General features: G+C 41.1%; 1 protein-coding gene across 1 annotated transcript in view; it reads left to right on the forward strand.

Moving 5' to 3' along the window:
* tet2 (tet methylcytosine dioxygenase 2) overlaps positions 1-11,733 on the forward strand; it is a 39,616-nt gene that overhangs the window by 10,225 nt on the left and 17,658 nt on the right. The gene's annotated exons all lie outside the window — the stretch shown is intronic.

The following is an 11,733-nucleotide window of genomic DNA, read 5'->3' on the forward strand; positions in this document are numbered from 1 at the left end:
ACAATTAAAAATGTGCAGTAAATCAACGATTCATTTCCCAAATAAACGATTCATTTGATTTTCAAATCTGCATTTCAAAGCTCCATATTCAACCAATCAGATTGCACAAAAGCTGGACCAAGTTTGAAGACCGCGGCGCGCATTTAAGGACAAGGACACAGCAAAAATGATCCCAAAGGTGATATAATTGGGATATATTGAATACAGCGTTAAAGGCAACAGAAGGATTGCAACATGAAGAACCTGTGGTTCCAAAATTACAGACACCTCGTCGACAACGTCCAATTTTGTGAGGCATCTGAAAATCCACAGACAGAAGTTGTTAACTCATTTACGTCAGCTATGGTTCAGTAACATACATGTCTATGGCAGCACATGGCAGATTTACAGGCTAACAAAGTCTGCATATCGAACCACAAACTATTGTTTTACTGCGGTCAGTAGCGTTTAATGTGTTATAGCAATTGGTGTAATGGACAAAATCTACCCGGTGTTTTATTACGCTGTTGTATGACCTCGATAAAGGAACGCCATTTATTGTGACCACACACACGTTGGTGCTTTTTGAGCGTAACTGGTCAGAACGTGCACGTAAACACACTCATTCATTTGCGGACGCGCTGGTCCTCTGTCACGCGTTTAGCTATATTTATTTAATGATATTGGTTATGGTTCTAAAAATCCCAAAACCGATCATTTACTCTGTTCGCTCTACTAGTATATGCAACTTAAATGTCTGCAATTAGCCACTGCCTGGTAATATTTCAGATTTCATTCCCCAGTTCAGCATGTTCAGCGTCCTTTCACTGCGTGTTTACAGTAAAAGTTTGGTTTGCCTTAATGTGTGTCTAAAGATAAGATCCATGTATCATCTTTATTACCCTCTTTAGTCTTTACAGGTAGATATCGATAATAAAAGAAGATAAAATTAGATTATAAATTAGAAACTTCTAGATAAAATTAGTATAATTTACTATAGTAATTAATACTCTGACACTAATTTGGGCAGATGAAACAAGTTTAATGACTTGAAGCTAAAAGTTGAGGACTTGTAAATTAACTTGGACTTGCCTGCCTTGACTTGGGACTTTAATGCAATGACTTGGTCCCACCTCTGCTTAGTGGATAAGCAAATTGCCTGAAAATCATTGGCTGATGCTTCGAAAGGTGAGCGGTAATATGGTCGATGTTATTTGATCTTTGAATGATGCTTTACCTTGCTTGAAGGAAGCGCAACACAATGCTAACCCTGAGGCATCACTCCAGACTTCAATAAACAAATGGCATAAATCTTCATTTGAACAGTATTGATGGGCAAATGACCTTTGGCTGTGTAACACAGTAAAGGATGGGCAAGGAGGAGGTGAGAACCGGCTTGTCAATAAATAATAATTTAATGAGAACTTAAACCAAAAGCACAAACATAAACACACACGACGAACATGCCCGTAATTCTCTCTCTCTCGAACTGTCGTCACCGGCCACCTTTATCTCTCGCGCGCCTCATCAGGCCGATTGGGGACCGGGCGCGCGATATTCCGACCCGGTCCCGCCACCCGCCGCTCCACAGGATGGTATTGACCCCTCAATGCAGAATAACATGAACTGTGTGTGACACAGTCCATCCACAGTATTACAATTAATTTAAGATCTTGACTTTGACTCCGTCATTCCATAACCCACCATTTCTTCCAGACTCATGTTCAACTCATCCACTCTCTGGTATTATTTGTCAAATTATTGCCAACTTTATGATGGCAAGATTGCCCGTCTGTGAAGCAACAACAGACCCAACACTCCCATCACAGTTGGTACGGGGTTCTTCTTCTCAAATGCAGTGTTTTTATTTAATTTAATTTAATTTGTTTCCAACCTCTTCCTTTGATACATCGTTAACACTTTAGAGAAACGTTCAATTTGTTTACAATTGCTAATAAATGGAAGTGGAGCGTAGTTCTAGCGGGAAGACCAGCAGGTGCACATCATCACATCATTAGCTGGGTAACTCCTAGCCAATCGCACGTAAGCCATTGCTTTATAAGTCTGCTCACAATCTATCACATTGCTGTTTCGGTGTGCTAACACTGCAACCTCCACCTCCCCACCACCACCAGTTGAGCCCTGTCCCGCAGGGAGGTCGGCTCCTCGCCCCTGCCTCCTATCTCCGGCAGGACATGACGGTTCCAGGTAAAACTACCTCGGACTGCCGGACGGGGCCTACGCCAAAGAGAGAGACATCACCTCCCGTTTTACATCTATCAAATAATGGCATCTCAAACTTCACTCAAGCCTGCTTGTCTTCCCGATAGAACATTAGTTAACATGAACTAACAATGAGCAACTGTATTTTTATTAACTAAATGCTTTAAAAATGTATAGTTCATTGTTAACGAATGGAACCTTATTGTGAAGTGTTACCAATTCATCTGTCCGGAGAACATTGGCAAAATATCATCTTGCCTTGACATTCGTTTTTCAACTGAGATGCTTCTTCCTTTCTGGCCTTCCATGTAGAAAAGATTTGTGCAGTCTTTTTCTAATGGTGCACTTGCCAGAGCTGCCTGTAGATCCCTCGGTGGCGCATTGGGGGGATTTTGAAACTTTTAAAGCATTTTGTGCTCTGCACTTGGACTATGTTTGCTGGGCTGGTCTGACCTGTTCAGATTTCCAGAGGTCTGAAACCCATGAGCATTTGTAGAATATCTAAGAGACTTCTTCTGTGGGCCTTAGGCAGCTCTTTTGAGCTTGGCGTGATTGTATTATGTATTTCAATAACTATAACCAAACCAGTTGTTTGAGGTGTAAATGGTACTTACATCTAATTTTAAGCATTTGATGTTGCAACAAATGTATTGTACTAACTTTATCCACATGCAACAACTATACAAATCATTATTAAATGTACATTTCTATTGCTGTTTGTTAGATTGCCATTGAACAATATTGATGGACAATGAAATACAATCTAATTATCTGTATTCCAAGTATATTGAAAAATACTTTTTCCTTACTTTATCTACAGAACTATACATTTACAGTTTATACATGGCAAAGGTTTATGTATAGATATATTCACATACATAAACACACTACATAAATACACCTCAGCCTTCAACTATTTGCCAATACAGTAGTAGCATTGTAAAGTGTGAAGCTTAAAAGACATGCTTTAAAATGTCACTCCCCATGAGTCTACTGTCTACTCCTACAACATCCCTGATAGTATGGAACTGTTAACTCTCTTAACAACAATAAAAACCAATAAACAGAACTGGTGCAGTAGCTGTATGCTTAATAAACATGTACATTGGTTCAACAATGCAACCAAAGTATTGAACAGTTTAACCCATTTGTTACAGGGAGAGATTAAAAGCATTTCAGATCCTGAGTATAAGAGATCCTATTTTTCAAAAACACAAGGAGAGTGAACAGTCTGAAACACAAAAAACAGGACAAACAACAAACTGAAGTCAAGGCCACTCCTAGCTGGTGAGGTTAGTTTTTGGTATGTTAAATGGGTCATGACATGTGGAATAACATTTTCCTCAATCTGTTGACATGTAAGAGTTCATACTATAAAAACATAGGCTACTGTACGTTTCAGAGCAACATTTTTTTAAGCTGCAAGCAGCGATGAACGGGCCCTCGCACCCTGGTGCATGTTGGGGCTTCTTCCACACTTTTTTAACACTTAAAAGTTGTTAAGAGTGTATCACAGTGTAAAACATGTAATTTCCTGTTGCCAGTAGGTGGCGCTATGACTATAACTGAACATATTTATTCAGTAGAACATAGAAGTGTTGAGGCCGGGACTCGGGATGTAAAGTTTGGAGCAGATTGGAAATGTCCATTGAAGATCTCCAAATGTTGGAGATGGTGAAACATCGAACTTTGTCAGGCCGCCACGGACTTGGCATTCAATGTAAACTCAAACGCTTCGCAATTTAGCATCACAAAGGCCTTTAAGTTGGACTGACCAAATATGATTTTGATCTGATTTAATCTCTAGGAGGAGCTTCTTAAAGTATGAGGCCTGGAAATGGCAAAAACTGAGCAAAATTGAAGAGAAAAATCACAATGGCTGACTTCCTGTTGGGTTTAGGATATGGCTCTAAGAGACTTTTTTGTACGTGTTGACATGTTACATTTGCCTACCGATTTTATTACGTGTAGGTGAATCGTAGCGTGAGGGCTGCTTCGTTGAAATTTTGTAGGTGGCGCTATCGAGCCATTTTGCCACAATTAATTCTAAAACCAGTATCAGATGTAAATTTTCCCTGCTTTTGAGATGTGTGCAAAGTTTCATGAGTTTTCATGTCGAACTTTGTCAGGCCGCCACAGACACGACCTTCAATGAAACCTCAAAAGCTTCGCAATTTAACATACAAAAGGCCTTTTGATTAAGACTGACTGAATATAATGCTGATCTGATAAAATCTTGGTTGTTGGTTGTTGGTAAATGATTGGCTGTTTCCAGTAGGTGGCACTATGACTATAACTGAATATTGGCAACTAGATGTGTTCAGGACGGGACTATTATCAAACATGTGAAGTTTGGTGCCGATTGGACATTGTTTGTATGAGTTATTAAAACTTCCTGTTTCATGGCGAAATACCAAAATTTGTCAGACCGTCACAGCCACGCCGTGCAGTGACAACTCAAAAGCTTTGCAATTTAGCATCGCCAAGGCCTTTAGATTAGAATAACCAGATATGAAGTAGATGTGATGAAATCTCTAGGAGGAGTTTGTTAAAGTACAAGGCCTGGAACTGGAAAAAACTGACTTTCTTTTAGGTATTGGAATGTTACACATGTGTACCGATTTTCGTACATGTTGGTGAAACGTAGCGTAAAGCACACATCGTTGAAAGTTTGTAGGTGGCGCTATCGAGCCATTTTGCCACATTTGAAACCCATATCAGATGTATATTTTCACCACTTCTGATGCGTGTGCAAAGTTTCATGAGATTTCGAGTATGTGTAGGCTCTCAAAAATGTCATTCATTTGGGAAAAAAATAATAAACACCTAGCAGAACAATTGGATCCTCGCACCATCTGTGCTCGGGCCCTAATTATTGAAACCAAGTTGCACAAACATCTTGTTCTCTACTTCCGTGATTTAATGACTTCACATTGGGGGTCATTAATGCATGACTGTCTCCACAGCAAGACATCGATGCCTACTTTTACATCATCGCACCTTTGGCATGCCTACTAACGCTCCAGACTGACCTTACGGTGAAATCAGAAACAGTATGTCGAATTTTATTTAGCTGAAATCGGTCTGTGCTTAGCGAAATTTTACACAATAACCCAAGTGGCCAAAGCAGTCAGTGTTGTTGGGCGAAAGGACACGTGTAAGCTCCCTGTGTATAATGCCCACAAAGGGGTGCCAAAAATAAAGTGAAGTGAGTTGTTTTCAGCTATACAGGCAGTAATTTAGTGAAGAGATTTTGTAAACTGTAACTCCGAAACCAAATCCCAAACATAAACCTAACCATCAGTGGAGTAAAAGTTTAATGTTAGAGGGAAAAACAGTACTACCGAATCGCACTCGCCACTGATTATGCAAACCTTTACTTCCTGGTTTCAACACCATATGTGAATCTGGGTCTCCTATGCTGCTAACGTGATGTGCATCCAGTCACACCAAAGGAGAATGAATGTAAACACATAGGAAGAGATGAAAACATGTCTGATAGGAGATGGCACTTGTAGGTGAGTCGGCATAATGTGTCCGAGGGTACCGGAAGTATCGAAAACAACATGCCCACCTTCCGTGTGATCATGTTGGACACTCAGCTGCAAAGGTACAGAGGAGATACAGATAGGCCTACTTTTCCTGCATACCAAAGCGGACTTACACAGGACGCAGTCTTGTGCCCATCTGGACTATATTTTTTCGATATGAACATGCACTAGACAGACATCTTTGACCGTTGTCATGCATCTTGTGTAACATTTAACTATGTTGATGCTGTGTCAAGTAACTCTTAAAATGTGACCCCCTTTTTTGTTTCATTCTGCTGCACTGTCTCTTGCTGATTTGACTATAAACGTGTCCTGGACGTGTTCTAGTGCCCATTTGTACCATTTAACATTTTTGGTCGATGCACTAGATGCACATACATTTCACCAAGGATTGTAATATGTGTGTTCGGCTCATGTCAGTGTGTTGTATATGTATTTTTGTCCCAATCATTTGTTTTAGTCTCAAGCTCAATCAATCGTGGATTGCTTGTGAACCAGTCACAATATAATTCAAGCTTTGAATGAAAATGAAAGATGGGGCTGTTAAAAACACTATTAGGCCTGACCGCAAAATCGTAAGTAAGTAGTTTAATTTAATGATGTTTAATCTGTTATGAATGTTTGATATTTATAGTTTATGAGGTGGCTGGGCTTGAGTAAATAGTTTGATATGTCCGGATGTGTGTTATGTGTAAAGCCTGAAATACGGTGGCACATAACATGTAATCAGAAGGTTGCTGGTTCGATCCCCACAACCACCACCATTGTGTCCCTGAGCAAGACACTTAACTCCAGGTTGCTCTGGGGGGATTGTCCCTGTAAAAGTGCTCTGTAAGTCACTTTAGATTACATTTACACTTATGCATTTGGCAGACACTTTTATCCAAAGCGACTTACAGTGCACTTATTACAGGGACAATCCCCCTGGAGCAACCTGGAGTTAAGGGCCTTGTTCAAGGGCCCAAGAGTGGCATCTTGGTGGTGCTGGGGCTTGAACCCCTGACCTTCTGGTCAGTAACCCTGAGCCTCAACCACTGAGCCACCACTGCCCACTGCTGGTTCATTCTCTTCCGACTGAGAATATGGCTGTATTAGTGGGGCTGCATGATGTTAGCCAATCATAACAGTGGGTGTTTACATTGAAGTTTTAACCAGTGTTCCAAACAGTATAAATCAGCCTCATGGCCACCATGTTGAGTGGTCGTTCCAAACCGAAGGGCTCATAAATAGCTGCTTTGAAAGGCCCTTCGAAACCGTAGGGTTCAACTGATCGACACCTCGCTGCCAAGTAGTCCGGAACCAGACCAGACCTCACAGATCTGCAGGTTTGGCCAGTGTAATCCCTGCTGGAAAATCCATCTTACGTTGGTATCTGTGTTTTGGGGCATGGTAGCTGATTTATAGATGATCCAAACTGGTCATGAGATGTTCCAAGCTGGTCTTTAGCTGGTCCAAACTGGTCCAAGCTGGTTTTAGCTTATCCAAACTAAGAGACCAGCTTAGCCAGTTACCAGCTGGTTACCATGGTCAGCTCAAGCTGGTCAAGCTGGTTTTTGAAACATGGTAGCTGGTTGACCAGCTCAGAACCAGCTTGGACCAGCTACCATGTTCCAAAGCACACCCACCAGCTTAAGATGGATTTTCTAGCAGGGATTACACTGGCCAAACCTGCAGATCTGTGAGGTCTGGTCTGGTTCTGGACTACTTGGCAGCAAGGCTTTTTCTGGATTTTTCTGCAGGGTAAGAAATTAAACCAGATCCAACCACAAACACACTGTGTTTCTCTAAACAGAAACACATGGCATCCCTTTATCTCCATGGTTTAATTATTATAATGAACTTTTTTTGACACATTTTTTAAACCCCAGTCTTTCTGTTTGGCATTTAATAATTAAACATATACTGTACTTTTGTTTACTAGTTCATTTTTTTATTAAAAGAAATAAAACATATTTAAGCAAACATTAATTTCTTTCTAAAGCCTAAAAGTTTTAAGGCAAAATCATGAGTAAATATTTCTGATTAAGTGCATCTGGTGTCCATAAGCGTCAGCCTTTTTGTGACAGAAACAGCAACTTCTTTGGCTTCGATAGATGATGTTAAAGTGCGTTCCAAATGACTGATATTTTTGAGCCCTACACCCTTCAACCCTCCAAAGCTCTCACTGCAGAGGGTAAACACTTCAAAGGGATTAGGGCATAGGGATGAGCCCTTTGGAATGGAACACACCCTTATAGAGGATGCTTTGTAGGACTCAACACAGTGAGTAGTTACTAAGACATTGGATTGTCCATAGAACTTCTTAAAACCATACCAAAAGACAGTTCTAAAGGTTTAAAATTTGAATTGAATATGAATCTTACTGTTTTCATTTTATGTACAGATGTAGCCAACACAATCCCATAATCTGAACGTTTGTTATATATGAGTTGATGTGAATTAGTATATATAGACAGCTGGGGGATCAGCGGGGATCTCTTCCTTTGTTAGTCCTGCTCTGAGATTTTTTTTGGTGTGTTGTTGTCAGTGTGGGTTTATCCAACTGTGTCTAACTGCTTGGATTTTCTCAGTTGCTGGGAAACTCTGAAATGGCTCTGGAGTGGATCCATTGTCAAGTGGCACACATGCAGGATCACATGCATTTTCCCAGCCAATCAAAATCTATTATAAAAGATGTCATTTTAAAGCATGTAATCAAACATTTATTCTGATGATTGCATCATAGTCGGTGATATGTGACAGGGAAATTCATTATTTGTTAAAACAAACACACAAACAATTATTTCCAGGACTGTGTTTCACTGTCTACCCCACTTACATCAGTTATGTCAAACTTTACAATACCTCTGCTCAGTCACCTCTGCTTTATAAATTTGACATGGGACTCTATATTTTTTCTTTTTTTATCACTATTAGGATTCAAAACTCATTGATGTGTTAAAAACATGTATAACCTGACACTTGTGTGTGTATACAAACTGGATGCATGTATGTATGTACAGTGAGGAAAATAAGTATTTGAACACCCTGCTATTTTGCAAGTTCTCCCACTTAGAATTCATGGAGGGGTCTGAAATTGTCATCGTAGGTGCATGTCCACTGTGAGAGACATAATCTAAAAAAGAAAATCCAGAAATCACAATGTATGATTTTTTAAATATTTATTGGTATGATACAGCTGCAAATAAGTATTTGAACACCTGAGAAAATCAATGTTAATATTTGGTACAGTAGCCTTTGTTTGCAATTACAGAGGTCAAACGTTTCCTGTAGTTTTTCACCAGGTTTGCACACACTGCAGGAGGGATTTTGGCCCACTCCTCCACACAGATCTTCTCTAGATCAGTCAGGTTTCTGGGCTGTCACTGAGAAACACGGAGTTTGAGCTCCCTCCAAAGATTCTCTATTGGGTTTAGGTCTGGAGACTGGCTAGGCCACGCCAGAACCTTGATATGCTTCTTACAGAGCCACTCCTTGGTTATCCTGGCTGTGTGCTTCGGGTCATTGTCATGTTGGAAGACCCAGCCTCGACCCATCTTCAATGCTCTAACTGAGGGAAGGAGGTTGTTCCCCAAAATCTCGCAATACATGGCCCCGGTCACCCTCTCCTTAATACAGTGCAGTCACCCTGTCCCATGTGCAGAAAAACACACCCAAAGCATGATGCTACCACCCCCATGCTTCACAGTAGGGATGGTGTTCTTGGGATGGTACTCATCATTCTTGTTCCTCCAAACACGGTTAGTGGAATTATGACCAAAAAGTTCTATTTTGGTCTCATCTGACCACATGACTTTCTCCCATGACTCCTCTGGATCATCCAAATGGTCATTGGCCAACTTAAGACGGGCCTTGACATGTGCTGGTTTAAGCAGGGGAACCTTCCGTGCCATGCATGATTTCAAACCATGACGTCTTGGTGTAATACCAACAGTAACCTTGGAAACGGTGGTCCCAGCTCTTTTCAGGTCATTGACCAGCTCCTCCCGTGTAGTTCTGGGCTGATTTCTCAGGATCTTTCTTAGGATCATTGAGACCCCACGAGGTGAGATCTTGCATGGAGCCCCAGTCCGAGGGAGATTGACAGTCATGTTTAGCTTCTTCCATTTTCTAATGATTGCTCCAACAGTGGAACTTTTTTCACAAAGCTGCTTGGCAATTTCCCGTAGCCCTTTCCAGCCTTGTGGAGGTGTACAATTTTGTCTCTAGTGTCTTTGGACAGCTCTTTGGTCTTGGCCATGTTAGTAGTTGGATTCTTACTGATTGTATGGGGTGGACAGGTGTCTTTATGCAGCTAACGACCTCAAACAGGTGCATCTAATTTAGGATAATAAATGGAGTGGAGGTGGACATTTTAAAGGCAGAATAACAGGTCTTTGAGGGTCAGAATTCTAGCTGATAGACAGGTGTTCAAATACTTATTTGCAGCTGTATCATACAAATAAATAGTTAAAAAATCATACATTGTGATTTCTGGATTTTTTTTTTAGATTATGTCTCTCACAGTGGACATGCACCTACGATGACAATTTCAGACCCCTCCATGAGTTCCAAGTGGGAGAACTTGCAAAATAGCAGGGTGTTCAAATACTTATTTTCCTCACTGTATGTATGGATGGATGGATGGATGGAGGGATGGAGGGATGAAGGGGTGATAAACAGAACCTCGTTGAGATGCCAAACTGTGGGACCTCCTGATCTTTATGATTTCCTGTTTATTGTGTTCAAAACAATGCTATAATCTCAGTGCAAACCATTTATTTCATTAAAAGACCCAGGACCCAATTTTAAGCACAGTGTTTAAAATTGGCTCAGTGGGCATGTGTGACGCTCCTGTTCTACCCATTCCATACTGGACACAAACTGGCATCTCCGGCATGGGAGGCGGGTGCCCTAACAAGGAGGCTAAAGGCTACAGCCCCTAGCATCAATCGCTAGTGCACATCTTGAGGTTTGGAGAGTGATGTTATACACATTGAACTGCTATCTATCAGCTGGCTCCCGTTACACTCACCCCCCCTAAACCTCACTCCCATCCTAGTCACAGCACCATTGTGATGCTCCTGTTCTATCCGTTCAGTACTGGACTCGAACTGGCATCTTCAGCATGGGAGGCAGGTGCGCTAACAAAGAGGCTAAAGGCTACAGCCCCTAGCATCAGTCGCTAGTGCACTTCATGAGGTTAGGAGAGTGAGGTTTATACACACTGCACTGCTATCTATCAGCTGGCTCTCGTTACTCATAGCCATGAAGTTTTTCATGCAGGCAAAACGTTAATGGGCTGGGTCAAGTGCAATAAAATTCTGCTTCCTATTATATACTGTAGCCTATTCCATTCCCTGTCAAGCAATATCGATATAAAGGAAGACAGCCTATTCAGAAGAATTTGATAGTGTAAATGGGCTGCAAGCAATGCATTAGAAGAATACCAATATGGGCAATTTGTGTCTTACGTTCTTTTGCATAGTAAGTACGCCCTTGAGGTGAACTCGCTCTCATTTTGTCTGCCATTGTTCCAGTGCTATGGTGTCCTGTGGTGAAATACCACAGAGGATGTTTGGGTTCATCCTGCTCCTGTTTTTGGATTCCCTTGCTCTGTGACTGAACTATCATATGTTGGTGGATTCCCCAAACTGCAAATGCAGGAACTCAGTTTAGACTTTGCATTAAGAATAGACATGATGCTCACAATTGATCAATTGTCACACATTATACATACCTGAAATTATTTGTTTTTCACATATCCCAGCTAAGCTGTGGTCAGAGTGCAGGGTCAGCCATGATAGGGTCAAGGGCCCAACAGTGTCTTGGTGGTGTTGGGGCTTGAACCCCTGACCTTCTGGTTAGTAAACCAGAGCCTTAACCACTGAGCCACCACTTCCCTTATATAGCTTAGCTATATATAAAGTAAAAGAGAAATGCAATATAGACCAGATAGAAAGCAAAAAGCTGCTGTATTGGCATGCAAAATAAAGCACCA

This window comes from Xyrauchen texanus, chromosome 11 (genome assembly GCF_025860055.1).
Source record: "Xyrauchen texanus isolate HMW12.3.18 chromosome 11, RBS_HiC_50CHRs, whole genome shotgun sequence".
In the NCBI taxonomy this organism is placed as follows: domain Eukaryota; kingdom Metazoa; phylum Chordata; class Actinopteri; order Cypriniformes; family Catostomidae; genus Xyrauchen; species Xyrauchen texanus.